Source organism: Gavialis gangeticus, unplaced genomic scaffold, assembly GCF_001723915.1.
Source record: "Gavialis gangeticus isolate Ggan-Ray unplaced genomic scaffold, GavGan_comp1, whole genome shotgun sequence".
NCBI classification, from domain to species: domain Eukaryota; kingdom Metazoa; phylum Chordata; order Crocodylia; family Gavialidae; genus Gavialis; species Gavialis gangeticus.
Window position 1 is genome coordinate 187,796,837 of NW_017728992.1, and position 25,883 is coordinate 187,822,719.

The 25,883-nt window shown below is 45.8% G+C and overlaps 2 long non-coding RNA genes across 3 annotated transcripts; one reads left to right on the top strand and one right to left on the bottom strand.

Moving 5' to 3' along the window:
• Positions 1-440: 440 nt before the first annotated feature.
• Positions 441-5,582, top strand: LOC109305191. The gene is made up of 2 exons (XR_002099581.1): positions 441-2,119; positions 5,422-5,582. It is a non-coding gene; the product is annotated as an uncharacterized LOC109305191 (long non-coding RNA).
• LOC109305193 lies at positions 4,658-24,338 on the bottom strand. Of its 2 annotated transcripts, none has more exons than XR_002099582.1 (2): positions 23,477-24,338; positions 4,658-5,897 (listed from the first exon to the last, which is right to left on the bottom strand). It is a non-coding gene; the product is annotated as an uncharacterized LOC109305193 (long non-coding RNA). The 2 variants fall into 2 exon arrangements; XR_002099583.1 differs by lacking the exon at positions 23,477-24,338 and adding an exon at positions 10,563-11,546.
• Positions 24,339-25,883: the final 1,545 nt, after the last annotated feature.

Genomic DNA, 25,883 nt, shown 5'->3' on the forward strand with positions numbered 1-25,883 from the left:
TACGGGACCTGAACCTGTTCAGCCTCCACAGGAGAAGGCTGAGGGGGGATCTAGTGGCCTGTTACAAACTAGTCAGAGGGGACCAGCAGGCACTGGGGGAGTCCCTGTTCCCCCGAGCACTGCCAGGAGTGACCAGGAATAACGGCCACAAGCTAGCAGAGGGTAGATTTAGGCTAGATATCAGGAGGCGCTACTTCACGGTCAGGGTGGCTAGGGTCTGGAACCAGCTTCCAAGAGAAGTGGTGCAGGCTCCTACCGTGGGGGTCTTTAAGGGGAGGTTAGATGAACACCTTGCTGGAGTCGTTTGACCCCAGTACTCTTTCCTGCCATGGCAGGGGGTCGGATTAGATGATCTACTTAGGTCCCTTCCGACCCTAGAAACTATGAAACTACATACCTCGGGGCAGATGGCGGCGGGGAAAGGGCCAGGGCTGCACTGCCACAACAAGGATTGGGCACCTCATGGCTCCTCCACCATTTGCCCCTGATACGCCAGCATCTTCCAAGTCGAGGTTCCAGGTGTTTTTGGCACTCTGCCCAAAAACATTGCTGACCTCTGATTTAGATCTTCAGAAACCCTGCTTAGCTGCCACCTGCCCTGAAGTGCATATCCAGGCTCCTCATAGGATACATGGGGAGAGTTAAGCATCCAAAGAAAGGGTGGTTAGAGAAGGGAGCTCCCCAGCTGAATGGGGAGCAGCTAAAAACAGCCAAGAATGAAATGCAGAGGAAAGGGGTAAGGATTAAAGACTCCTGTTTCTGACCAGGCTGGTGCTCTCTTCTCCTCAGCATCCTCAGCCATGTACCATCTCTTGGACTGAGTGCTTAAGCCCATTTTTTTCTGTACAAGCATGCACATGCATACACAAACCCAGAAGACCTGATATCAGGCATGAGGCTTTAGAGCATTTATCTGGTGTATGAGAGTGAGACTGTGGATCAGGTGCTTGGATCCATGTGCCTTAACATTTAGGGTATGGAGGGACAAACAAAGCCAGCTAGGGAGCCTCTGGTTCAGGAGTGCCGTGAGCACATCTACAGAGCAGGCTCTGCTGGAAAAGTAGGTGTGGGAAAACCTAGTCTGAGAGTCTGCTCCAGGGCATCAGCCTTGAGCTCGGGCTCCAACTGGCTTGTTAGCTGCTGGCTGGTATCAGCACTTTGGTGGCTTTGCAGATGTCTACTAGTAGAAACTCAGGTTCATGTGGTTTACAAGCAGCCTGAGTGGTAGTTTTGAGAAAATACGTGGTGTCAAAATGATGGATTTGAAAGTTTAAAGAAGCAGATACGTGTCTTTGAAGATATAGGCTTTTGCATCTACTTCCCTCTCTAATACTTCCCTTCTGCACAGAGGCGTGAGGATCTATAAAGATGGTGCGGTGCTCAAATACCACGGTCCACAGATGGACAGCCTGTTCTAGAGATCTGTCGATTACTTTCCACCGTGTTCAGACAGGCCTTTGTCTCTTCATTCAGGCACAGCTCTAGAAGTACGTGATCATGGTGAGTGACCTCAATACGTGGGCAAAGACATTCCCCCGAGGCATGTGTCTGGGCTGCAGCTCAACAGCCATACTGCCAAACTGTAGGATGCTGCAGGTGACTAACAAGGACAAGGCACTGAAGTCACTTGTGCGGATTTATTTGTTACTGCTACTAATAAGGATTTCCTACCTCAGCTAAACTGGAGTCTGGAGACAATTAGCTTGTTTTGTGAAACGACCCCTTGCACTATGGTTCCTGTGTTAAACCATTACCATCCCTTTAAACAGGGCATAGGAGGAGGGAGATGGTAGTAGGCTCCCCCTCGCCCCTGCTCAAGCGAGCAACTCTATTATCCCCTCCTTGCAGTGAACTCTTGCAGCTTGCGCTTCAGGAAGCAGCAATGGGAGCAGATGGATATTTTTCCTACCCTTTGCACTTGTTAGATGAAAATCATCTCCCTGGTAGAATCGACTGTAGAGGAAGCCGCTGGCCTGCTGGATGGCTCTGCAGGAACGGGTGTGTAAAATACGCTGCAGATAATGATGTGTACGCTCATAATAATGATTGTAATACCTGTTAGAACTGACAGCTGTACACGTTCTCTGCTCTGTCGACAGATGTTCTTCTGCCTGGCGAAGTGAGTTGATTCCAACTGGGGAAAGGGGACAGGAGAGTGAGTGAGATGCTATCATTCATTTCTCTCTCATATATATATATATATTTTTTTTTTCTTTTCTTTTTTGGGCTGTCTGCCAGACAGAAATCTGACACTACCACATCAGCAGCTTCAGGGAAGCCCCCTAGCCATTCCAGTTCATCCTCCTCCACAGGCTGTCACAGCTTAGTAGAGAGAGGCATGGGGGGCAGGGCTCTGTGCTTGTTTCAACTTGGCTGCACTCGATGAAACTGTTTTAATGCCTCTTCCTCCCAATTTGCAATGCAGCGAATGGGAAAGTGCTGCCCTGCTCTCCAGACTGGGCTCGATGCTCATGCTGACAGACAGCATTTAATTGCGAGCAGTCCCTCTCTACGCTGAAGTTGTCATCTTCCCACCACATCCTGTTCCGTTGCTCGGTCTGCGCAGCAGTGTGCCGTTTCATGAAGATTTAAGTGTTTTACTGTTCCACATGAGGGAGAGAACAGCACGAGCAAGGCTGTGGGGTGAAGAGAAATAATTTGCAGGGGGAAAAAAAAAGAGCTCTTTATATTTGGAAGGCAGCAAGGCCAGGGCATGAGAGGAACAAAATGCTCGGTGTAGTAAGTCCTTGCACCAACCTGCCCATATCACAGCTGCGTCTAATTCCTGCAAAATGATTTCCGTACAAAGCCATCTTTATTTCAACAGGACCGATAAGACACTTATTCCAGAAAGATGCAGACTATCATTTTAACATGGATACACCCTCCAGACAGGGTTATGGAATGAGATTAGTCCAGTTCCCATAACAGTCAAGGGAAAACTTCCCATGCACCTTAATGGGACATGGAGCAGGCTTTATACACTTCCGTTAATTCATTGACTGCAAGGTCTAATTCTAATGCATGTTCTCCTTTTCTAACTTCTAGTAGGGGAAAGGTCAGGGGAGATGAGCTTTTCCCACAGTCTGAGCTCTTTACACTGACTCCCAGTACAAAAGCCTAACAATGAAATCCAACCGAAAGTCCCTTTGTCAAGATAAAATGCCATAGGCAACAATCTGGTTGCAACAGTGTAAATGAGAAAAGAATTTAACCTCCGGTGTTCAAAAGCAACACCCATCCCTGTGTCCTGGGAAACACTCTGGATGATTAATGAAACTCAGTGACATTTTGCTGTCTAAAGTATTTTAATAGCATTCAGTTTGGTATTTACTTTTTTACATTTCACTTTTACTCCATTTACCCAGGACACAGAACAGGTTCACTGCCAGGTTAGGGTTGGTTTCACTTTTATTTTATTTTTTTAAAACTAAGATGGTAGAGAAAAGCTGCCATTTGGGGACTTCCAGCACAGTAAGCCAAGTCATGAAAATAGCTTTATATCTCATTGGACATCATAGATCTGCTTGTTAATAACATCTACTAGATCCTGAGGTCTCCGTCAGGCTTTTCCATTAAGAGCCAAGCAAAATCTAGGGCTCCTTTTGTTTTCTCTCGCATCAGAAGTCACAGGAAAGGTGATATACTCTGAGATTTCCCATGTTTTCATCAAATTATGGTTGACTCATAGATCTTGAGGTGGGGGTGGGAAATGATTTTCTGGACAGAAACCTTCTCAAGCCTGCAGCCTCATGAGGCAGGGAGTCTTTCCAGACCTGCAGAGACCTGGCTCATCTGAATGCAGAGCCCTGCAAATGGGTGAATGTCACCCTCTGTGTACGGCTTTAATAATTTTACATAAAGCCTGAGTGAAAAGGAAGTTATATAAATCCACATTTAATAAAAAGCTTACAGGTCAGGTTCTTCGCGCTTTACTTAGTAGTCTTATTAAGCCTCCATGTGGATGAAGGAATTGCTCCAGCGACAGAACCTGGCCTGTAGTAAATAAAGTCCCTTTGTCTGCTGTTGTGGTTGGTGCTAGTGAGGAAGAGCAATGCAAAACTCTTCCCTGGGAGATGACCTACCTTCCATTTGAATGGAGCGGCTGAATGCAGAACGTGTTTGGGCTCCTCCACCTTTCCTGAAGCAAAGCTCTCATTCCTTCCACAAAAGAGGCTTTGAAAAGTTGGTTGCTGAGGTTTTAACTTTTCCAAAAAAGGTTTTTCTGTTAAAAGCTCCTGGTTGAAAATGCCAAATCCTGTTGTTGCTAAGATTAAGGTTTTTTGTTTCTTAGATTTGGCTTAAAAGCAAAGACCAGTGCATGGATTACTGCTCTTTCTTTGGCCAAATAGAGCAAGGGTGCTTTGAGCACATTGTGCTTAAAGTGGGATCAGAGAGTGGCATGTGATTTTTTTTTTTTTTTTTTTTTAAAAACGAGGCGGAGCTTTTGGTTTTTTTTTTTGTTTTTTTTTTTTTTTTTGTTTAACAACGATGGGGTTTTATTGGTTTTGTTTTGTGTTTTGTTCTTTTTTTAACTAACTGTGGTACAAAAGTCAGATGCAAAATTTAACATTTGTAACTAAAATGAAAAAATATATAACCCTGAAAATCCTCTCTTCCCTTCCTGCATATAGCAAAAACAGCTACCATGGGGAGATCAATTGAAAACGTGATTTATTTCATTTTTTCCCCTCAATGAATACAAACAAACATGTCCAGATATGCAGGGTGATCGGATTTATAGCTTTAGCTCCCATGTTATGCATTTTTCTGCATGTATAATTTTTTTTATTCTTTTGTTTTGTGTCTTTCCCCCAAAGCTAATGCCATAAGTAAAGTAAATCTAACTAATTTACTCGGTGCAGGGAACATTATAAAAATTAGTCAGAAAACAGAAGATTTTTCCCATCACAAGACAGCAGCTTCAACCGTGACTTGGAAAGACCATGCTCTCTCTAGCTCGAGAATAAATGTAGTAACCATGGTGTGTTAGTTCTGGCTTTCAAATGAAATACAGATCGCAGATTGTGCCTAATTGTACATGGCGATTTTATGATATCCCTGGCTACTGAGCCAAGACACTGATGTCAGATGCAAGTATACTAGCTATTGTTAAATTCATCTACTGCATGGTATGCTTGGTTTCCTTTTTCTCTTCCCTTGCTTCCAAACTGTTGTGTCTTGGGTCATTACCTAAAGTTCGTTTCAGTAAACTGCCGTCCAACATCATTAAATCTCACCATTATAGTGCATGACGTATTAGTGCCATATTGTCCTTGATCACAGGAAGCTTGATCCAACTCCCTGTGAAGTCAATGGGCTCATTTCTATATAATTTCAATGGGAATGGAATGGTTTTGTCAGGGGGCATAAGGAGGGTTCCTCACCTTCAGTGAAATGAAAAGAAGTTTCTTCTTCCAGATCCACAATGGTTCTGGGAGTGGATCACACTTTCAGAGATGTGCTGGTGTGCAGCGCCTGTGAAGATCCTCCAACGTGGTTCCATGTTGTGGTCACTTGCGGCTACCCCGGGCCATCCTCAGGAGGTTCGTATGAACAGCCGGAGCAAAAGCAATACACATGGATAACCCCTGAAGCATTTGGTGATGAAGGAGTGATGCTGCAGACAGCAGCCACCCCACCTGGATGTTGATCTTCCTTGCTTCTGGACAGCCTTCTCTTGAAGTAAGCAAACGGCAGTGTTTTCCCAAGCTCTGCCACTTGTGACATAAAACTGAGATGCTGCTCATGGTAAACTGTTGAGGCAAACATCGCTGCTTGGTTTACATACAGAAGCGTGGGGTCTAGGGTACATGGTGGCAGTGAACAGGGAAACGTGTAACAAGGGCTCACTGGGTTTCAACAGACTTCAAACATGGTGCTCAAGTCATCTGTTTCTGGAAGTTTATACAGATAAACCTGTAATTAAAATTAGAGATGGCCCTACTGTCAACCTAGTGTCTTTGCTTTTCAGTTGTATCACTTTCTCCCACCCTTTCTGGCTTTGAATATTTATTTTATAAGGTTTTCAGGGCATTCAACATGGGCCAGATTCTATTCCGTGTATTAGCAGTGTAACTTGACTTAAGCACCTATGTGCCATTTTATTTCTATCCTGCTCATGTCCCTAAAAAACGGTTAATGCAAAAGATGGCTGTGGGGTCCTTCTTGTGTTTTGTGACACAATCTTATGGGCCAAATGATGGTGTGTTAAAAGTTGATGAATGGATGGATTTAAAGGCATGTGAGCAGGGTGGAATAGAATCACAAGTAGGTGTGTAAGTCCACTGATGCCCAATAGGAAGAATAGAATCTGGCCTTATGTCTTCCTAAAGGGCAGCTTACAATACATTTGTTCATATTAAATATTCCCATAAGATGTAACCTTGACAGAGAGGCTCTTATGGAAAAAAGGATATTTCAAAGGCTAGAGTATACTGACATGTGGCAAATGCTAGGACATAGGATGTTCAGAGACTACTTAATCAGTAAGTCTAGGTTGTAGTGTTGTGTTTTTACCCAAGTAGGAAAGTAGGAGCATTCCTCTGGCATCTGGAATCACCAAGGAGAGAATTAATGCCAACATCCAATGCTGGTTGTGCAGATGCTTAGCCCTTTGAAGCTTCTCGGGGGATGGGGACAGCATAAATTGGCTTCACCTTGTTCAGGAAGCCCTATTTTGTGAAAGCTCTCTGATCATGGATTTACTGCCATTGTCCCAGAGAGACACATGAATGGCAGGTCCTGATTATCTGCCGGATAATCACAGTGAACTACAAGGGGACCGCAACTCAAGGGCAGGGGGCTGGACTTGATGATCTTCCAAGGTCCCTTCCAGCCCTAATGTCTATGAAATCTATGAAGGTCCCAGTCAGGTGGGGGAGAGTGTGTGTTCCTGCACCAAGAAGAGGCATGGCTAGAGGACTAAACCCTGAGTGAGATGCCCCTGAAGAACCTACAAAAGGGTTAGAAGCATAGTTAACTTAAGAACTGTTATAGTCACCTTGCAGAAAATGGAATTAAATAATATCCAACATGAGTGAAGATATCTCAACCTGTCTCCAGGCATTTGGAAGGAGCTTAACACATTTTAGAGGTGCTGCAATAAAAATAAGACTAAATTCCAAGTGCCCTGAATCCACAAAATAAATGGCAGAACTTCCATTGACTTGGACGGAAACAAGGTTGGGGCTTGAGATTTGGCTGTTAACTCTCGAGCATTATTGAAAGAAGGCCTTTTTTATCTAACATTTTATTAATGCATCAACCAGGACTTGGTTTAATCTTTAAAACAAACATCAATGCTGAGAATACATCACTTGTTTGGATATATGCTCTGTTACATTTATTCCCGGACAGGCAAATTACAATGAAAATAATCATTGTTGGAATACTGATGCGATGTGAACTAATGTAGGGATATTTATTCACTGGAATGCAATTACCAGCAATACTCCATTTTCTGAACAGTGTGAGTGTAATCCAATTTAGACTTTTTTTAACCCCTGGTGATTTTGTTTCATTTTGCATTGTGATAGGTTGGAAAGTGCCATGATTGCTGGGGGCAGAGAAAGGGAGAATAAGGGGAAATAACACTACATGTAACCTGAGATCTTAATGACTTTACTCAGTCTACATAACCAGGGGGCTGTTCGTCATGATTGCACTGTTAATTGAATTAAAAAACAGAAGAGATCCTATGCTCATTTTGTATCAATGTCATTCATTTTCTGATGAACGCTTAGTCTCCAGCCTAAAAAAAAAAAATCAGATATGGCCTTAGGCTAAAGGTATCAGTTGGGCCACAGACTGCCTGCAACAGAGACAAAGTTGATTGAGATGCAGTATCAAGTGGCAAAGAGAATAAGGGATGCATGATGTGAATTGTGCAACAGGCGTCCGCTGCAGCACTGTCTTGGCGGAGTGGTGGCAGCAATGTTTTGTGGGAAGAAAACAGCTTCTCTCCTTCAGAGGCAGAGGGATCATGGGAGGAGACAGTTACTTTTACAGCTAAAAACTTAGGTCAGGTTCTAGTACATTCATTGATGGTGTATAATATCTTGCTCCACCAGAACTCCTATTTAAACAAACACGGCCACTTAATGGAAGGAGGCATCACTTGGCATGAGAAGGAGGCTACGTGTGTGCAAAAGAGGTATTTTCAATCATTCAGGGACACATCATAAGCATGCAAAGGGGGCAGATTCTAATTGTGCAAAGGCCAGGAAAGTCACAATTGTAGTTCTCCAACCTCCAATGACAAACTTTGTCATGAGCTGAAGATAAGGATAGCTTCCCAAGTAGTGCACGCTAACAGGTAGCCACAATGGATGGGGTGGGGAATAGCAAAGGAAGGAGGGTGTCCAGATTATTGTATCTCACCTCTCCATGAGATAAGGTAGTCAAGCACAGAGCTATGTATATGCCACACACAAGCTCTTGGAAGCATATTATCAATTCTGAGTAGTGTTTTACCAGGCCTCAAACTAGTAATTAAGTGTGTAAGAAAAAATATAATAAACTATTTTTGTGTGCCCTCTAAACTGACACTTGAGCAGGCAATCGTGATACCAGCCCCCAGTTATGCTATCAGTGTCAAGACCTAAGAAGTTTATAGTCCAAGAGTGTGCACACAGATAGACACATGGCCCTGCACAGACCTCCACTGACATCCCTAAGTGTCTACCTGCATGGTTGTCTTGGATGGCTACTTAACATGGAGGCATTAAGCAGCAGTGGGGGAAGATGGAGGCAGAACAATAGCTATGCTAATATGTCTGGTCAGTGACCCAGATTTGGAAAATGTAAAACTTCAGGCTCTGAACATAAACAAGCATAGTGCTTTTCTTTTTTGCACGGTTGGTTGTGTGTGAAGCAAAGGATATGTTCCTAATGTTTGCAAGAGAAATTATGTACTTCCCAGATGGTCTGACTAGGACACAGGGTAGCATGAAGTTGTAACTCCGTATTTTTTTGAGCCTATTAAGCATGTTCTTGAATTAACTGCCCATGAGGACCATTTTAACACCTTTGTATGAAGCACCTGCAGCCAGTTATGGTCAGAGCAAAGATACAACCCCCGATGGACCAGTTAGTATCATCTTTTGCCACTGGGACTTCTTTTGGACCTTATTATTATTATTATTAATGATTTGCATTGCCATAATACCTAGAGGTTTCTGCTATGCTAAGCTCACTAGAAGACAAAAGATAAACGGTAGGGCTGTGCGAAATGGCACTGTTCTGTTTTGACTTGAGTTTTGATGTTTCAATGGAACAGCATTTTGTTCTGAATTTCATTTCGGTTCGAAACAGCTGTTACTTTTCACTTCATTGAAACAGTGAGGCTATTTCAACACTGTTTTGACATTTTGCCCATTCGCTATAATGGGGAAGCTCAAAACAGCCTCTCTCATCTAGCAGGCAGATCGGGGCCCAAACCCCAGGGGGCTGTGCTGGCTGTGCAAGTCCTACTGGGGCTGAGGGCCCTGATCTGCCTGCCAGATGAGGTAGGGAAGCCTGTGCTGCTGCCTGGGACTGAGGAAGACAACTGAACCCAATTGCTCAGTTCCCCTCCCCAGCGTTAGGTCGAGCTGGGGATGAGAAGTCAGCCCAACTGGGCTGATTTCCCAGCCCCAGCACTAGATCAGGCTGGGAAAACAAACTCAACCCAGCTGGGCTGAGTTTCCCTCCCTAGCATAACCATCAGGCTGGGCTTGGGAATTCAGCCCAGCTGGGCTGAGTTTCCTTCCCCAGCCCAATCGTAAGGCTGGGGAGAGAAACTGAGTGATCCGGCTCAGTTCCCTTCTCCAGCTCAATTGCATTGCTGTGATTCCTCTGTGCTGTGATTGGCTTCCTGCACCCCAGCCGCAGGAGGCAGGGAGAGCCAGGTCTGCGTTCCCCACCTGGCTGAGCCTGGAGGTGCTGGGAGCGCAGCCCTGGTTCTCCCCTGTCTCCCAGCACCAGGCTGTCAGCTGCTTTGAAACTTGAAATGTTTCAAAGCTTTTGAAACGTTTCAACTAGCCTCGTTTTGAGGCTGTTTTGAAGCCCTTAGTTTCATTTTGATTTCACCGTTTTGAGCTCAAAATGAGTCAAAACTGTGTTAAAACAAAATGGCCGGTGAAATTTCACACAGCCCTAATAAACGGTGGGAATCAGAAAGTAACAACACGACTGTGATCCATGTTAGCAGCAGTCACTTGGTTCCACTGAGAGTTCAGCCTGCAGAGGACTTGCAGAATCAAGCCTTCAATACTGGTAACAGCCAATCAGCAACATGAGTCAGAGGAAAATGCAGGCTGCAGCTTTTAGTCTTTTAAGTCCCTGCTGAAGTGTTTGCTTCTTACTTTTTAATATAATTTGTCTTTAATAGAATGTGCGAGTTGGCATGTGGGTTTGCTTTGTTGTTGTTGTTGCTGGGTTTTTTTGATCCAGCCATTTACTGTAAGTGCTTGTGGGGCCCTTGACAGAAAGCAACTTGGGCTCATGTCATGAGCTAGCAAAGGGAGAAGAGAATGTTATATCAGACCTTACTTAAGTACAATTGGATTTAAATTACATACCACCAGGGGCTTTGTTCAAGACATCTGGAACAGCAGAAACACCTATGGAGCAGAATTGCAAGATGACAAATTTTCTCTCTCCCTAGGCGAGCCATTTCTCTTGTCTACAGTTTCACTCCATGGAGTTCAGGGGAGTTAATGCTGATCTACACTGGAGTGACCGAGAAAAGAATCAGACATTTTCTTTCCTTGAGATAAAAACAAATACACAGCACAAGCCTGAAAAGCCAAGCTGAACATGTGCTAATCGAGCACATTTTCTTCCAAGTGTGATCCTATGAACAGCAGTCCCATTAAACAAGCTTTTTGTCTCTGAACACACCAAAGCATCTATACTCCCTGCTGAGAACTGGACCACTCTGTAATGATGTTTCCTGGACTCTTGAGAGGCAGAGCCCAGTGTTAAATGGCAAAAGCCAGTGTTGATTTCATGTCAATTCATGCAAACTTCAAAATGGAGCAGCCTAAAGAAAAATGCCTCTCTTCACTGATGCTAGAGCACTATTGTTCTTGCAAATCAGTGGTATGGATTTTGCATCGTGACAGTTAAATGCAGATATTTTGAGATGAGCCTGTTGACTGCTAACACAAGGTCCAGGATAAAGGCTGTAGTGGAGAGATAACTGCCCTGAGTGCCTGGGTACAAACTGAATGCATTAGGTCAGGATTGTTCTTGTTTTACTTGTTTATACAGTGCCAAGCATAAGAAGGTGTTGTTCTTGATTGCATGGGACTTAGTACACAAGGTAGCAACTGATTTGCTATCTATCCCCTGTTCAATTGCCGTGAATAGAGACTAGGACAACAGGCTCGTAGCCTGCTAAAATCAGTTTGTGTAACGAATTGGCTTTACAGGATTAACAGTGGAAGGTCCCAAACCAGAACAGCACAGTGCTTCCAACTGAAGACTTTATATATTCTGTGGAACTTAAGGAGATACAATGCATGTCATATATAGCAAAGAGCAATTCAGCAGGTTTTTATCTTTCTCTCTTCAGAAAGGCTATGCTGCTCCAACTAGCTGAAGTGCTTGGAAGACAAACTGAAAAGATGCCTCCTCAGAATTACACATCCCTCACAGGTCTCTCTGTAGGTTTTCAATAATATCAACAGGAGCTTCACATGGTCATTCAAGGGCTAAATGCATGTGGCTTAACAAGAGGCTCAGCTGAGTTGGAATCTGAGATATTTCCTTTGTCTCCGGTTTCAGCTGCTGGAGTCACACTTACTCCATGAATTATTTCTTAAATGGGAGTGTGGTTACTCAAATAGTGAACTGGCAGCTCTTGTGGCACAACCTGACCTTGATGAAACTCCAGGAGCAGCAAAGGCTAACGGTGGTAACCTGAACTTGCACAGGAGAATGTCTGTCTCACTCATTTTCTTATGACAAAATGGCATCAATGAAATGGCACTCATTGCTTCTTTCTTGACTTTGTCCATCTCTTTTGCATAAATATCTTTGACAGGCTCTATATGAAAAGAAAATCATATGTAACTGCGTAGCACAGAAGACCAAATGCTGGACCAAATGCTGACTTGTGCAGGTGTAGGGAGGTGATGCTTTCCCTCTTTGCGGCACCGGTAAGGCCGCAGCTGGAGCACCACGTTCAGTTTTGGGTGCCACACTTCAAGAGGGATGTGGAAAACCAAGAGGGTCCAGAGGAGGGCTACACGGATGGTTAGGGGCCTGCAGGTAATGTCCTACAAGGAGAGATTGAGAGACCTCGATCTCTTTAGCCTTCACAAGAGAAGGCTGAGAGGGGATCTAGTGGCCATCTACAGATTTGTCAAGGGGAGACAGTAAGAAATAGGAGATGCTCTATTTACCAGGGCACTCCTTGGAGTTACTAGAAAAAACAACCACAACCTGACAGAGCAGATTTAGATTAGACATCGGGAAGAACTCCTGTACAGTGAGAGTTACCATAATCTGGAATGGGTTTCGAAGGGAGGTTTTTCCCAGCACTTTCTGTTACCCAAACCACCTTCCAATCGTGGCTACAACACTCCAACCCAGAGGGGTAAGAAATGATTTTGGCACCCTAGGCAGGGAAGGGGGAGGAGGAGTTGTGTCGTGAGAGGGGGCAGAGCATTGGAGAGTCTTGTCTTACCCTTGGGACTGCCACTGCTGCTGGAGCCAGCTCTGTCCTCCCTGCCTGGCTGCTGAGGCCAGCTCGCTGCACTGTGCCCTCTAAATCAGCACCCAGGACTGGTGCCCCTCCTACTCCCACCCCAGTTAAGCTACTGCTCCAACCCTACTAATACTAAAATAAGCAACCTATCTAATAATTAAAATAAAGCTCCTGCACCACCTCCCCCCCGCCCCCACACACACCCTCCTGACCTCCTTAAAGTCATTAGAAAATGAACTCTCTCAGACTCTCTCCTTTTGGCCACTGTTATCCTGGACAGGGGGAAAAAACGGAAATATCAAATACAACATGCCTTCAAAGTTTTGAAGACCTGCAGTCACAGTGTAATTTGCTGTGATGTATTCCAGTTCTTAGGACTAAACGCAGGAACTAAAATTCTCTTTCGGGATGGGTTCTGGAGCCAAAGATGCACACTTGGCACCCCATCAAAACTCAAAAGTTTGCAGTCCAAGTAAATTTTGCAGCTGGACAAGCCAAGTGCTCTAAGGAGATTTAAATGGGCATGTGTGACTAAAAGGAGACTGTAGAGAAAGAGATGACCAGGTAGAAGGAAAATGGAAGACAAATGCATTAGCAGCACTTCAGAATGTCCATGGAGGGGACAAGGAAGCTGGAAGAAGGGAAGAAGTTTTGCGCATTATTCACAGTTGGATGGTAAGCGCTCTCACGGACCTGCCGCATGTTCAGGTAAATCAAAACTGCATAATGAAATGGAACACAGAAGGAAAGCAATTTCATTACAGTGCTGTGTCCTGTACTGTCTTTAGAGGGAAAATACACTAGTTAGTTATTATCCTTTACAGATGTGTATATTGACAACATTTTATAGAAGCAGGACATTGGCTGCTGTGGTTCCTCTGCTTTAACTGTGGCAGGCTAGGGTGTTAGGTCTGTGTTGTGTCAGGGTTGAGGGTAGTCTTACGTAGAGTTTAGATTATGGTTGTATAGGGATGATCCTGCTTCAGGCAGGGAGTTGGACTACATCCGTCTTTCTCAACCCATAGGTCGTGACCCAAAATTGGGTCACAAGAATATATGAAAGGGTTGCAAACAGGCTTTCAAAATGGATCAACAACGTTAAAAATGGACTCTCCTTTAAAGGAGAAAAATGTACAAACCACGGGTTTTCCTTTGCAGGCTGACCGAGTTCCAGCCTGCAAGGGTCTGCTTGGGGCCCCTCATGCCCCACACACAGCCTCTTGCTCCACACATCTACCCCTTGCCCAACACATCCACTCCCTGCCTCATGCACTGGGGGGGCTGGGGCTTGAGGGTGGGAGACAGCGGGTCAGGAGTGAGGGGCACCAGCAGGGCCAGGGGGCTATTTTCTTCTTAAACTGTTTACTGGGTTGGGACTGGCCATTGTTGTTTACAAATGGGTCCTGGTACAAAAAAGGTTGAGAAACACTGGACTAGATGACCGCTGGAGGTCTCTTCCAGCTCTACTTCTCTATAACTATGACTTAGATCAAATGTGAGGCACAGCAGCTGGTGTCAGGGGGCATTTTTACACATGTAAGCGCTGCAGCGCTGGGTGCTTTGAAAAGAGCCTGGTGCTGCATCGCTTGTAGTTGTATAAGCGGCAAAATGCACGTCAGTGCTGAGAAAATGGCAGCAGCATGCTTTTGAACAAAAACATGTAGAAGGTGCTTTAGTTCAAAAGTGTACCCACATCATTTTCTGCATGCTGGTGCACATTTCTCTGCTTATACAACTGCACGTGGCACAGCACAGTGTGTGTCAGCTCACATGAAGAGCGCATTTGCTTAATTGAGTCTGCTCTGAAGTGGGGTGCCCTGGTTCTCCCAGTTCCTAATGCAGACCCCTTATATACCTATAGGCTGCCACCAGGTCACTCCTGAGCCTTTGCTTCTCCAGGCTGAAGAGTTCCCATGCCTCTCAGCCTCTCCTCATAAGGCCTACCCTCTTGACCTCTAATCATGCACGTGGCTTTCCTCTGAACTCTTTCAAGCTTCTCCATGTCCTTTCTAAACTGGAGCTCAGAACTGAATGCCATACTCCAGCTGTGGCCTCACCAAGGCCAGGTAAAGTAGGAGAATGACTTCTTTGGTCTTGCTTGAAATGCATTGATAGATGCAAGCCAGAGTTTTATTTGCTTTGTCAGCTGCGGCATCACATCGGTGGTTCGTGTTCATTTTGTGGTTGATCATGACCCCCAAGTCTCTTTCAGTCACGGTGCTAGTGAGTGTAGCACTGCCAGGCCTGTAAGTATGACGTGGTTTTTTCCCCCCAAGGTGGAGCACCTTGCATTTCTCCATGTTAAATGTCATCAGGTTTTGATTTGTTCACTTTGTGAGCCTCTCCAGGTCGGCCTGAATTGCCAGCCTATCCTCTAGCATGACCGTACTTCCCCTTAATTTGGTGTCATCTGTGAACTTAGCCAATCCACTTCTGATGCCCGAATCCAGATCATTAATGAATATATTAAAAAGTCGTGGTCCAAGTACTGAGCCCTGGGGGATGCCACTGGTTACAATGCACTATGTTGACTCAGTTCCATCAACTACCACTCTCTTGGTCCAACCACAGAGCCAGTTCCTCAGCCATCAGACCATAAGGTTGTCAAGGTCGAAGCTCCCCAATTTTACCATGAGGACATCATGAGAGACCAAATCAAAGGCTTTTTTGAAATCTAAATATATGACATCTATCTCTTATCCTTTGTCCAGGTGATACATCACCTGTCCATAGAAGGAAATGAGGTTGGTCAGGCAAGACCTACCCACAATGAAGCCATGTTGGCTATCTCAGAATGTCACCTTCTGTTAGCCTGTTGATGGGTTTCTTTGATGATTTTTTCCAAGATCTTTCCAGGGACTGAGGTCAAACTGACTGGCCTGTAGCTTCCTGGATCTTCCTTCCTTCCTTTCTTGAAGATAAGCACCACATTGGTCTTCTTCCAAACTTCAGGAACCTCTCCCAAGCACCACAAGTTTTCAAATATCCTTGCCATTGGTCATGCTATGATGTCAGCCTACTCTTTTAGCACTCTTGGGTGCATTCCGTCTGGGCCAGCTGACTTGCGAATGTCCAGCCTCCCAAACTTTTCCCTCAAAAGATCTCCGCCAATTATGGGTGTATGTTTGCTCTTACCCTAGTAGTCCTGCATCCTGTCAGGCAGCGTGATCCCCTTGTGCTGGTGAAAAATTGATGCAAACTAATTGTTGAGATTAGCTTTTTCCTGGGTGTCAGTTGTCAGCTGTCCCATTTGGTTCAGAAAGGGTCCAATGTTGCCCTGGTTTTTTTTTCCAACATCCTACGTATTTGAAGAAGGACTTTTTATTGTCCTTGATTCCTGTAGCCAGTTTGAGTTTGTTTTCAGCCTTGGCTTTTCTGGTCTGCTTCCTACAGGTGTGGGCCAGTGCTGCATAATCCTCCTGCATAAAACTTACAACATCTGCATGTTTTAAAACATAAAGCAGCTGTATAAAACATCTATGTAACCATTGATTCACCCTTTATCAGTGGAAATATAATACAAATTGTGACTAGTACACCCAGTTCCAAAGAAGAGCAGCTCTATCAGGCCCAAATGTTTTCCTCCACCATAGACAACATGCAAAGAAACACCCTAGTACAACCGCTCAGCAGTTCTTTATCACCACATTCCTCAGCTTCCCCACGCATTGATATCAGAGCAGCATTTTTTCTGAGTCCTTCCCTACATCATTAGGCACTGTCTTTGCTGCGAGGGAGGGGAGAATATACTTTGGCCCTCATCCTGCAATGTGATCCTTACTGATGGAGCCCTAGGCACAGCAACAGCAATGGTACTCCATGGCTTCTGGGATTCAGACTAGGTACAAGGGGCTCTTGCTTAACGTGATCAAAGGGGGAAGGTTTGGGGGGGTGGGGGAGGAAGGGTCTATCATCACCCTTACATATATCCTGCCCACTACCCAGCAATTCTGTCCCCCAACTCAATCTGCCCTGTCCCCACCAGCCCCATATCAATTCTAGGCTTGTAGTTGTTCTGCTGCTCCAGCTCCACAGGAATACTATATCCCAATACCCCCTCAATTCTGCGTGTACCCCAGACTTCTGCCCCTCAGATTCATCACCCCTTTGCTTGACTTCTGCATCTGAAAAAGAACGTGCTCCTAGGTACCAAGTTCTCTTCTTGAAAAGGACCCTTTTTATTAGATTGTTTTCCAGACAGTACATGTCTTCCTTAACAGCCCATTACTGGCGATACAGAAATCTGCTGCGTACTGGAAACATGGGGACAATGTAAAGCAAAATGAAGCTACTATCAAAATAAATGACACAGAGACTGCTGTACTGATTACAGCAAGTAACATAGAACTGAGTTCATTTAAAAGCTTTTAAAACATTTTTGCAAGGGGCTGCCTGCTACTGCAAGGGCCAGTTTCAAAGATCTGGGTGTTGTAAGAAAAGAACCTTTTTTCTTACAAGCACAAAGCCTGGCCATAAAGCAAAGAAACTAGCTCTTGGGGAAGGAGGAACTAATTTGGGAACCTTCACAAATACCAATCATCTGTATACTTGCTACTCTTTCATACATATAGGGTGCATCTACACAAGACGCTATGTCGCTGTAGCTCATTGCTATGGCAATGCAGCATCAGCGGGCATAATCTGCAACACTGATGCTACTGTGCAGTAGCAATGAGTTACTACACAATAGCTCATTGCTACTGTGCAGTAGGGTTGGAAACGATCCATGCGCTGCCAGGACTGCATAGTAGCAGCAGTTACTGCTCAGTCATTTAGTATTCCCTAAAGCAAGTACTAAATGACTGCGCAGTAAGAACTGCGCAGTTAGGCACATGTATAAATGCACCCATAGTCTTCAATATCCCCACAGCATCCCTGTTCTTACTGTTAAAGTTCTTTTACTCCCCCCCTATTTTACAGATGGGGAATTGTGGCTACCGTGACAACCAGTTGCCTTTGACTCCCTCTCTGGAACAAGCAGGGCCCCATTTACAGCTGGGGACAGCTTGGGGCACAAACCCAGAGCAAGACTTGAACTCTTGGCTGTGGAGCCATAGCAAACTACCACACTTGCTCTACCAGTGCACTTATTTAGGGGGAGGGCTACCAAAATGTCACCTGAAAGCTAAGGACCGCTTTGACCAGAAGCAACGGTTTCCTGCTTTAGTGGCTGCAGATCCAAGGCCCATGCTGGAGATTTTTTGGTCCAATGTCATTGACACTGGGCAGCTTTATACTAATTGGGGCACTAGCCATCTGTGCATCTAATTTTCCTTCTGCACCATAGCACTGAATGAAAATGATGAAAAAACATGAGCATTTATAATAGGGAGTGAAAGGTCTGATACTCTGGTGAGGAAGCCAGCACATCCCAATAATTATTTAAAATTCCATTTCTCAAAACAAGGTAGGGAGGGTTAATTAAGCTCATACGCTTGGGGACTAGGGAGACCATTGGGGAAAATCCTGTAGACAAGCAGCAATGCATGTGACCTCATTTGAATTTTCCTATCAGGTTTTCCGCAGAGATCCCGGACGTAGCCGGGAACTTTGTTTTGGTTTCATACTTGCAAACACAAGGCAGCTCTGTTACATTAGCATGTGATGCTGCTGCATGTGTCTTAAACAATCCAGCTGGTGATTATTTGTGACAGACAAGCAAATAATTTTTTTCTTCTTAGTAAGAAGAACCAAGATTTCCTCGCTGAGCTCTTATAGCCAATCAACTTCTGTTTTCAGCAGTAACCTACAGCACTGCATATCACAGCGTTTAGCCAAAGTGTTTGGGATCATCATCCTAGGACTGAGCAGTGTGCTGTTATCATTTTCCTTGCCTCCAAACAGCTGTGATTAGGTCCCTATCCAAACTCATGAAACTCAACAGAAGGACTCCTATTAATGTCCAAGGGCTTTGATTCAGGCCTATGATATTTCCCTCATACTGGCTGCATCTACACGTGCAATTAATGCACAGTACGTTTACTGCACAGTAAAATAAGGCACAGTAAGATGTGGCTGGGAACACATCTACACATGCGCCCTGTCAGGCGCAGATTTGCACCCAACGGGAGCAGCCTGGACCAGGGTCGCTCCTGCCTTGCTCTGCCCTCCTGCAGCAGCCAGGGGGAGCTCCAGGCCCCCCTTGGTGCCAGCCCAGGGGCTGGCAGGGTGTATGGAAGCTGGTCTTGATGTTTGTGGGGTCGGCAGAGCTGTGCTGGCTGCAGGGGCAGCTCTCTCCCAGCCTCGTGAATGTTGGGATGGGTCCTGATGTACATAGGCCTGCGAAAAAGCTACCCCTGCAGCCAGCACAGCTCTCCTGGCCCTGTGCAGGCACTTAGTGTGGAAATGAGTGTCTGTCTGCTGTGAAATTGCCCTTGGAATAGCTTATTCACAAGCCCAAACCTGGTAATGCAGTGGATTCCTTTATAGCCAATGCTCCTTCACAGCAATACCTGGTAAGAGCAACAAACCCTGACCTGCTGTGTTTCCCCTGGAAATGTTTTCTGTACCATGTATTACAATGGTGCTTCCTATAACAGCAAGAGTCACTTAGGACCCACAGAATTGCAGGACACCAATATGTTACTAATGTGTCAGTTATCTTACTTTGATACACTCTTACTAAGACATCAGTACACAAGTGATCTCAGATGCTGGCGTGTTCATAATTAAAATGATCACAGCAACCCAGATACTGAAGCAACAAGTGTGTATGCAACTTGGACCTGGAAGGCTTCTCTGTGGTGTTAGACATACAACCACATCACAGCATACCAATGTGAAATCACAGCCCAAGCAGACCACTAGAGTTTAGGCAGATGCACAAACACAGCAACAAGCAGACAAACCTTTGACAGGCTAGAGATCTAATTAGTATAATTCCATAAACAATGGTTATAGCTGCTGCTGGTCTGTCTCACTTGATTGTGTGCATGTGGGTGTGTATTTGTACTGGAGAAACACAAAGAGTGTGCTTATATGGGCTGGCACTTTTGCTTCCCAGCTAGCAGCCCAGTGGGAGAGCAGTGGGGGAAGGGGCAGGGGGATGAAAAGCCTATTTTCTTTCCTTTCCTTGGGGAGTGCAAAATAATTTTAAAAAAATCCTCTGCTTGGCATCATTAGCCCCCTGCATATTTCTTCCTACTAGAAAAAAAAATTTAGTACACTGGAAAAAATAGTGCTCGACTGTTCTGACAGTACAATAATACTTAATGCCTCTGCTGTTTGGTCCAATACTGTATCACAGGCATCACCCTCTGTTATGTTTCCCAGCATGCCCTAGCATTCCTTCAAACAAGTATACACTTTAGCAGAAAGTCCAAGAAAAGGCTTGCTCCCTTGAGGTTCAAGAAGAAAGAAACCGCTAAGAAAGGTACAGTAGCTATTAATATTAATGTTATAGGAAGGAAGGGGGGGAGAGGACACAGGAGCAGTGAAAGAACGACTACTTATGGCTTTGATGTGTTCATTTCCACAGGACCGACAGCAGCATGAAGAATACAGAATCCAGATAAAGAGGGAAATGAGGAGGTGGAGGTGAGCAGGAGACAGCTAAGAAAACACAGGCGGTGGGGAATTTTTTTTTTCTGCCTAGACACACATGGACAAAGAGGCAGCAACTGGGCCATCTGCATCTTATCTGAAACATGAATAAAGGACAGAGCTGAGAAAAAAAGGAAATCCACTCAGGGGCTGCTTGTTTTGGCTCTCACATCAGTGATGGGCAGGTTGAATGCCTGCTGTGCGAGGGGAAGAGAGCTGCTGAAAGTATTGCTGCATTTTAGGAGAGGCAACAGCTAGGGAGCATGCAAATCATTATGCCTGGGTTTTTCTGTCCTACTGACACAGAGAAAAGGCAACAAATTGCATCTTAATGAGGCTGCTAACAAGGAAAAATGGAAATACCTGAAGGCCTATTCTAGTTCTGCCTTTGTCTCGGGTGCTTTGTAGTTACCCCATCACAATCCCATTATATTGCACTGTAGAGCTGGCTGGGAATTTTATAACTAAACTTTTTGAGGGGAAGGTGAGGCAATCAAAGCAGAAACTTTTTCCATGAATCTACCAGTTCCTATGAAACTTTCCTTGGGAAAGGTGACTTGGGTCTAGGATAGAAGGTCTGCCCAGAAATGAGGAGAGGAAAACCTCCAGTAATTACAGGCAGTTGATCATCCTAGCCACTAAGGGATTGCATAACGGGCTCTCTCACAAGCTTTAAAGGCCTTGCTGTGGTCTCTGTATGGAATGGGAAGAGTTTTACAGGACAGGAAAACTGTATGCAACCCAGCTCCACTGGCTGGCACGGAGAGGATATTGTGGTTTTAAAATACATCTATGTATACATACAGCCAACAGTGAAACGTGCACTGGTGTAACTGAAGACAGGAACTGTCAGCCTTTATGCCACATTTCTCTCCGATGCAGCTCTACTGGCCAGAGCATAAATTTTAATCTTTCTGCTCTCAGCATCACCAGTGCCGCTGCTCTCCATTTACCCAGGCATAACTAAAAGTCTGAGCCAAAGTCTATGGGAATGTTTCCATTTCCCTCGATTGGCTTCAGTGCAGTGCAGAAATTAGCCGTGTATCTGCTCTCTTGTATGACTTCCAGTCAGAGCAAGCTGGCTGATCTAACTCTAACAAAGCGAGCAAGCTGCCCTCTGTTTTGCTTCATGCATCATCGACAACATAATCTCTTCCATTCGAATAGCAGGACTTATATTAGACTCATGTAGAAAAGTCAGAACAAACCACAAAGGATTTGATTCCTTTTAAAAAGGCCTAGCTGATTAAAGGCATCCATATTTAGTGATATTAAATAGTGGCATTACCTTACAATGGCTTTTTTTTTTTTTAGACTCACCATCTCAGAGACTTGTAGACAGAGGGACAAAAATCATTATGCCTATGTAACAAAGATTCTTAAGCCAAAGTCCATTTATCCCAAAATGGCTACAGATGATTTATTTGGCAAGAAACTAGAGACAAAAAGCAGTGTAAGCAAGCCAGTTACCCCCACTGCAAACAGGAAAAATGTTAGATCCTAAACAGAAATCGGCTGGCAGCCTGCTGAGGTAATCTCTGTTATCATCTGCTTCAAACTAATACATTGTAATCCCCAGTATTACAAAAGGAAGATAAGACTTAAAAAAAAAAAAAAAAAAAAAAAAAAAAAAGGAAGACAGAGAGGACACTGGATCTCTGTTTCTTATGGCATTCACAATGCTACAGTCTACGTGCGTGTTTTGATAGGAATAATGCATAGTAGTCTGGCCACAAGCGAAAAAAAAAAATCTAGAGCAGTGAAGAAGGATCCAGGTAGCAGCATGACCGGGTCAGCTGGAGACAGAACTATGTTCCAGGACAGGGTGTGGGGGTGTGATTGGAAAGGCATAGAGGGTCACTGGCGGTAGATAATGACAGATGCCCAGTAAGAAGCTGGAGAATCTCCAAATAAGTCAAGGAGTTCAGGTCAAGTGCCTTGACCCCCATCCTAAACATGAACGCCATGTGCCCCTGGAGGCTGGGGGAGAATGGCAAGCTACTGCAGGCAACAGTGGTGCTGTCGGTGGTGGTGGCAGGGGGGTAGTAAGCGCCAACCAGTGGTCAGCGACCACCTGCAGATGCTACCGACAGCGTTGGTAGTGGCCAGCGGCAATCGCGGACTGCCCACAGACACCACCACCGGTGTCGGCGTCAAGGGGTGGGGGAGTTGGCAAGCGGTGACCACCTGCAGGCGCTGCTGGCAGTATCGGCAGCGCCATTTTGCAGGGGGCGCCACCATGCTTGGGGTGCTCATGCACCCCCTGTGCATCGCCACTGATCCTAAATGTCTCCATTTGTAGGTGCTACTAACTGGTTGTCTTAGTTTGTGAAGGTCATGTTTATTGGCTGTTATATTTTTGGAGATTTGGGGCATTTCATGCAAAGAAAGGAGAGGAAGAAAGGTAAAGTAAAGGACCATAAAGACAATAAAATAACTGTCATGTGACATGGATGTAAGCCTTTTGCAATCCTGAACCATGTCTAGTGGCCATGTCACACACAGTCCCCTTACCAGCACTCCTGTGTGTCGCACTTATTGGCTTGTTTGGAATCAATGACCTTGTACTTGTCCTCCAGCTGTCCATCTGTAAGTCTCATGAAGCCACCTAACATCTTTATACATCTTCTGATGCAACAAAACTCTTAAGGCTGGTCAAGAGCTTTGTCCCTTTCACAGAGAAGCGATGCCAAACAGGATAAGCTCCCAGCTGCCTTATGTGAGTGCTGGCTTTGAAGGAGCTCCCTTCAGGACCCCAATGCCACAGAGCAATTGAGAAGGTTGATGGGTTTTTCCCCAACAGGTATTCCACTTGTGAGGATTAAATCAAATTATCCTCCCCACACCTTGGCATGTAGGGCTACTCATTCCCCCATCCCCAAGAGTATGCATTAAAAAGGTACCACATAAAGTATAATTTAGAGCAGCAGTAGCTTCTCCAGCCTTCTGCATGTCAGCACAAGAAACAGGTGTGGGAATAAACTACCTTGCAGCCATTTTACTTGCCACCAGCCATTCCTGTCAATTAGTCACCGATGGGAGCCATCTCCATGTGGTTATTGACTGTAAGTACATCACTTGCTAAGATTTGCCCTGTTCATTTATATAGGCCTGGATTTAGCAAGCCACTTCACTTGTACCAGGTGAATATTCCTTGGAGCTACTTATGTGCTCAGAGCTAGGCACATGCTTAAGTACCTTCCTGCATTGGAGCCCATGGTTAATAACATTCCTAACCTTGCATTTGAAATCCTCATTCAAACACACTTGTAGCTAAATACTGCCTGGAGGATGAGAAGAGGCTCTTTGCTTTTTAGTTCGATGCACTGAAGCCAATGTTCCTGTTCTGTCAAAGGAAAAGTAAGATACAGTATAATACGGGCACATCTCTTTTTTGTAAGAAGTCATTTGAGATCCCTGAATGTAAAACGACCGCAACTCTTTGCCATCAAAAAGCAATTAATGTAACTGATAAGTGACAGGAAATCAAAATACAGTCAGATCTAACAGCCCCCCAGTCAGTAGTGTGAATTATATGCTCACACACTTTCTGCAAGATGACTTGGTTTGTTCTCTTCCCACTATAATGAAACATGAATTATGGTCTTGAAAGGTTCTCTCTCTCCTAGATAAGTGAAAAAGCTAATTAAAAACAAAAGCCACAGATGTAATCATTGCTTAATGCTCTAAGCATAACATGACCTAATGCTATTTTGAGTTCTTAACAAATTTCAATTAGAACTCCAGCTGGTAAATATGTGTGTGATGATAACAGCACTTTTGTATTGCATAAGCGCTTGTTAGCGAACAGTTTTTATTGAGTCCATTCATAATTATCAAAAAGTTATGTTGGGACCTAAAAGACCAATAAAATTATTTTCATCATTTTAAATTTCAGAAAAAAAAACTGTAGTAACTTCATTTCTTTAACACCTGATGTCAGCTAATTAAACATTTTGAGCAAGAATCACCATCGTACTGTAGCAAGTTTAAGGGCAGGGTAGGGACCAAATGGGTTGGTAGCTTCCCACACACACTTATGATTTACCTTGCACTGGTCTGAATGACTCCACAAGGGTCAACCCCCTGATGCTGTGGGCTTTCTGTTCTTAGTCCTGAAACTCGAATATATAAAATAACAAATGAACAGAGGACTAGAGAATCTTGTAACACAGTGAGAAAACTTGAAGTGATTAGTTGGTCTAATTCTAACATAATACAAGCTGTAGCACTTCTGGCTGCTTTTTGTCTGTCTGCCCATAACGGTCCGGGCCAGCAGCACGTGCACCGCCCGAAGCCTCGCTCACAGGCAGACACATAGACAGAGATGGCTGGGGCCAGGCTGTGCTCCCCACTGCAGGGCATGGTGGGGTGGCTGGCTGTGTGGGGGGCATGGGTTGCCACCGCATGGGGGGCTGTGGCTTACGACCATGCAGGGGGGCATGGCATGTGGCCGTGTGGCGGGGTGGGGGCTGGAGTGAGGCTGCAGGGTGCTGTGCGGGGAGTGGGCAGGGGGGATACAAGGAGCGCCCACCAGCTACAGCACGTGGCCGAAGGGTGGGGTGCGCCCCCCATGTGGCCAATCCCTACGCGGCACCCTGCGGCTGTGCACTGGGCCCTGTCCCACACAGCCATGTGCCACCCCTCCCCCCGCATGCCACATCCCCTGCGCAGCTACAAGCCATGCCCCACGGGACATGTGGGGAAGGGGCATGTGAGGGGCAGATCATGTGGAAGCAGGGTGCCATGCGGGGAGCAGGTGGGGGGGGTGCAAGCAGTGCCCACTGGTTGCAACACGTGGTCTTGGGGTGGGGCGCACCCCCCACACCCACTCCCTGCGCAGCACCCTACTGCTGCATGCCACCCCCTCTTCCCCCCATATGATATCCCCCCATGTGGCTGTGGGGTGGGGGAGGGCATGTTGCATGGGGATGTGGTGTGCGGGTGTGCTGGATGCGCCCTGCATTGGTGGGGACCATGATGTGCCGCCACAAGGGGAGTAGGCAGGGGGGCATGGGCAGCGCCTGCCATCTGTAGCACGCAGCCGTGGGGTGGGGTATGCCCCCCATGCCCGCTCCCCAAGTGGCACCCTATGGCTGCATACAATGTCCCCCTGCATGTCCTCCACTACACCCTGGGGCTGCACCCCATGTCACGTGGCCACAGCCAACAGGCACTCCCTGCACCATGGCCACTCCCCTTGTCACATCCCGTGGCCAAGTACCACCTCTGCACATGCCCTGCACCACAGCCCCCACATGTGCCCTGCTCCACACACCCCCTGCGCCACACCCAGGAGCCGCTCTCTTTGCTACGCATCTGTCAAGCTCTCCCCGTGCTGTGGCCACTCTCCATGGTACACCCTGCAGGTGCATGCTACCCCGCTCCTGTGCTGCCATGCACCACCTTCCCTTGCACATGGAGCAGCAGGTAAGGGGTGTAGAGCAGGGCTGGACACAGAGCGGCAGGGGGAGTGGGGCACGACCCAGAGAGCTGGCAGAAAGGCGGGAGAAGCAGGGCAAGACCTGGAGTGGCAACCAGGGGGTGTGGAGAACGGGGCAGGACCCAGAGTGGCAGGAGGGAGCGGGGGAGGAGAGCTGGACCTGGAGCAGCAGGAGGAGGGTGCAGGGCGAGATGCTGGTCT